Source organism: Canis lupus, chromosome 1 (genome assembly GCF_011100685.1).
Source record: "Canis lupus familiaris isolate Mischka breed German Shepherd chromosome 1, alternate assembly UU_Cfam_GSD_1.0, whole genome shotgun sequence".
In the NCBI taxonomy this organism is placed as follows: Eukaryota; Metazoa; Chordata; class Mammalia; order Carnivora; family Canidae; genus Canis; species Canis lupus.
Window position 1 is genome coordinate 123,291,878 of NC_049222.1, and position 4,243 is coordinate 123,296,120.

Sequence of the window (4,243 nt, forward strand, 5' to 3'; positions counted from 1 at the left end):
CTGCTCCTGCCTGAGCTCTGGACACTCTCCCCCTTGCTCTCCCTTCCCCAGCGCTCTGGCCTTCTGGCAATGCTTCTCTGAATGCATCAAAATCTTCCTAAGTCAAGGTCTTTTCACGTCGAACGTCCTCTCAGCCTTCACTTGCTGCCACGTTCTTCATATCTCCCACTTACTCAAAGCAAACTCCTCTGGTGTCCCAGGCTACCTATGATCTTTCCTGGTTTTCTTTCTACAGAACCTAGTCCCTTGCTTTTGTAGTATTTATCACAATTTGCAATTGATCATCAAACAAATGGAAATGTGAATAAATGCATACCTACCTACCTACCCACAAAGACTCTAGGCTCCACGGAGACAGTGACCACGTCTGGTTTGTTCTTTGCTGTAAACTCAGAGCTAGAAGGAGACCAGTGAGTGATGGTAGAATCGATGAAAGAATGGGTGAATGGATGAAGGGTCGGGATGCTAATTCGTCTTTGGACCTTCGGTGCTTTAGGTGCTCATTTAATGATGGCTGATGAATTAAAGGCTAACTGGCTGGATAGAAATTTGGAGTGTTGCGGGGAGGCAATGCTGGTGAGGACCCACAGAGGTGTCAGGACCCAGTATGGTCCCAAGCTTTGCCAAGACACTGCCTGCCCGGCTCTAGCTGTTTAATTCACTCAACATTCCTTTATTTTCATATTCTGTCTCCATCTTTCTGGTTTGAAAGCGGCCTATGAGGGGGACGAGTTTTGAGCACTCTGTCCATTGTTGTAGAACCCATCCTTGGACTGTGTCACCATGAGAGCCACCTCCTGGGGAGCTTGGTGTCTTGAGTCGCTGGGGCTGGACCGTGATACGAGGCTGAGTCCACTAGAGCAGTAAGATCCGTCTCCACTTTGAGGATCTCAACGCAGGACGCAGCCCCTCCCACACAGCTTGCTCACAGTTGATTTAAGTTCTTTTGATTCACAAGTAGTTGTGCCTTGGACACTTATTTGCTGCTATCCAGTGCGTGAGCCATTTAGCTAACTCTGGGCAATGAGACAGGGAGTCTGGGTGGAGGTGACGGCAGGAAGAGAGCAAAGGAGGGAAGGGGGTATGAAGGCCAAGTCCTTACCTCCGCCGGGATGGCTTCCTGGCCAGGGCATGAGTTTGTCCTGCTTCTCTCAAGCAGCATTCACACGACTGAGTCCTGACCTTTCCTTACAGAGAAAAAAGCCAGACCAGTGAAATTAAGGCAGAAATCTAATATTCATGAAGTTCTGATTACCCACAAATAGGATAGTGTCTTAAACTATATGGTGTCAGAATCGCAAAGAGTTTTGATAAATATGTATGTTTATAGGCCCAAACAGAAGTGAAATAAAGACTAGTTGCTGAATAATTCTGCATGAAGATGTAAAGCCGAGCTTGCCACAGCCCATTTATCACTGGGTGCGGGTTTGGGTGAGTCGTGATTATCTAACATAATTACCCATGGCATGCAACATTCATGAAACCCAGCAGACATCCTTGCCAACTGCGGATGGGGAAGGGCTTTATTCGGAAGCATGGCAAATTCCCAAATTATTATTTAGCTTTTCGCAGTTCAACTTTGAGCCACTTTTCGTAGGTGCTAATTAGGGTATTCAGGGTGCCTGCTGAGGGCTGATTAGGTACCTATTGGAATTAAAAGTTTTTCTCCCAAACGGCAAATGAGCTAGATATTGTTAAATAAAACATTATGAACCAGAAATCGGTCATCACTCACGCTTACCTTCATTTTTTTCCCCTTCGTATTCAAGGTCCTTTGAAGGAAGCTCTGAGAAAACGCATTTAACAATTCCCCCTGCCCCAAATATATTCCCCTTCTGAAGTCAAATGCATCCCACCAAAATATGTTCCATTAATTAAAAGTACGTCTTGTATGACTGAAGGAGAATTTAATCCACAAACTCCGGATTAATTTCGCCTTCAGACATCTGTTATATAATGTCTCTTAAAGCAGCAACCTCATTTGCTCTCAAATGCTTTCCTTTAAGTGCTTTTTGGCCTTGGGCAAGGAGATTTGCATCTACCATTTGGGGACCAGCAAACAAATCTGAGACTTAGAGCTACTGGGGAAAGAACTCTGCTGCAAAGGACCACGTTGAGTTTGCAGAGAATGAGTGAGCGGGTCCTCTAAAGTCTCCGCTGGGCAGAGTGATCCCTGAGCCCTCCAGCTCACTCCTTCTCCAGCATCTTCACCAGATTTTCTGTCTCCAGTGTTTCTCTCCTCTCAGTTCTCCCTGGACAGACCCAGTAGATGGAATATTTTTTTTTTTGACGTGCAGTTTTTGTCATCTCCCGTGTGAGAGTACAGTCTGACTTTCCAAGATCGTCATCCTCATCTTTACAGTGCTTTGACCAAACTTCTGCTTCCTGCGTAGAAATAGGCCCAGGACCTTCACCTCTGTGTGGCTTCGTTTGGATCTTCCACGGCCAAGTAGAATGCTGAAGTCTTTGCCCAGACCTAGACCCAAGCCCTTCATGGGCCTGCCCTGGATCTTTGTTATAGAATCTGATTCTTCTCCTTAGTGGCAATGCCCTCTAGTCAAAAGTCACCAGGAACACACCCATAGATGACAGGTTGGGCCTCTTGCTCAATTCAGTGAGGGACAATGCCCACTTTGGGGAATGGCAGGGTATCACAGTAAGAGCATAATAAGAAAAACTATATTAAACTTTTGGTCTTTGTCTGGGCAATTTTGGGGAGGATATAAGGAAGTAGGTGTTCTGACTGGGTGCTGTCAGAAAGCAGGAACAATCTTGTGATCAATTATCTTAATAATTGTGATCAATGGGGAGGGCAGACGAGAGGAAGGACAAAGCTCTGCTTGGTGAAGAAGCAGTACTCAGTCATCTTAGCCAAGAGAAGGGGATATCAAGTGTCACATGGTTTGTACAAAAACCTTGTTTTTGCCTGATTTTGTCATGTCAGAATGGCCTTGTCTGAGGCTGGTCTTCCGTGAGATTGTTTCCATTCAAAAGGAGAAAGACATGACCTAACTGTGAATGTCGGACCAGTTCCCAGATGCCATGGTCTGTTTTGTTTCTTTCTCATTTTCCACAGAGCACTCAATGAGCTCTTCTTTTGGCACCTTCCACCTTATACTTTATGCCATGATCCTTAGGTCATGGCTTTTTTCTTCACTGGATTCTGTGAGGTCCCTGAGGCCTGGGTCGGACTGAGCCGAATCTGTCCCTCACAGTGCTAATCTTGAGGCCCTTTCTCTGCAAAAGCAAACGCAATTAAGCATCTCAGAAAATGGGTGGGAAAATTTTAAGGCCTAAAGGGATGGCAGCTTCACCCAACCCTTGAATTGCATATGGCAGCTGGGGCAGCTGGTAGCGTCAACCATTATTGCTCTTCTCCATCTTGACGGGAATGCTCTGGCTGATGAATAATATGTTTTCCCCTCCTGATCCACTTCTTGCTCTTCACTCTTCAGCTTCCAGGAAGCTGACTTGTAAGGATTTCATCAATGGGCTTACCTGCCCTCTGGGTTTTGGTGGTTTTGGCCAATAAGAAGCACTAGTAGGAGATTGGGGAGAAGAATGAGAAGGGGTTGGGGAATCATTGCCATGGTTTCCTCCCAGCCTGACCACCATTGGCAGCGATTATGCCCTGTGGGTGGTCTCTCCTCTGGCTCTCTCATGGTATTTAGTGAGCTCTCTCTCCTTGCTCTCTTGCTTTGGCCCTGCACACATCCCTGCAAACAACCTCTGTTAAATCCTCCTTGAGATCTTTTTAGTGCCTCCCATTTCCCATGTTTCTGGTCTGTATCGGCCAGGCCTGACACAGTTAGACCTTCACCTTTGCTCAGGGGAGAAGCCACTGGCCTGGGCCACACAGCCAGAAAGCAGTGAAGCTGGGATTGGAGCCTCAGCCTCTTGATTCCTAATTTCATGACCTCTTTCTTGACCCTCTGATTCAGAGTGGGGCTAGTTTACCCAGCAGTCAGCCCAAGTAGCTTCTTGTGCTCTAGATTGGTGTTTTTCATAGTGTGGAGTCAAGAAGTTGCTTTAGGGATCCCTGGGTGGCGCAGCGGTTTGGCGCCTGCCTTTGGCCCAGGGCGCGATCCTGGAGACCCGGGATCGAATCCCACATCAGGCTCCTGGTGCATGGAGCCTGCTTCTCCCTCTGCCTATGTCTCTGCCTCTCTCTCTCTCTGTGACTATCATAAATAAATAAATTAATTAATTAAAAAAAAAAAGAAGTTGCTTTAGAAGGTCATGG

At 46.6% G+C, this 4,243-nt stretch overlaps 1 non-coding gene across 1 annotated transcript; it reads left to right on the forward strand.

The window, feature by feature from the left end:
- Positions 1 to 3,969: 3,969 nt before the first annotated feature.
- On the forward strand, positions 3,970 to 4,038 carry MIR578 (microRNA mir-578). Its single transcript, NR_049503.1, has one exon. It is a non-coding gene; the product is annotated as a microRNA mir-578 (primary transcript).
- The last annotated feature ends 205 nt before the right edge of the window (positions 4,039 to 4,243 follow it).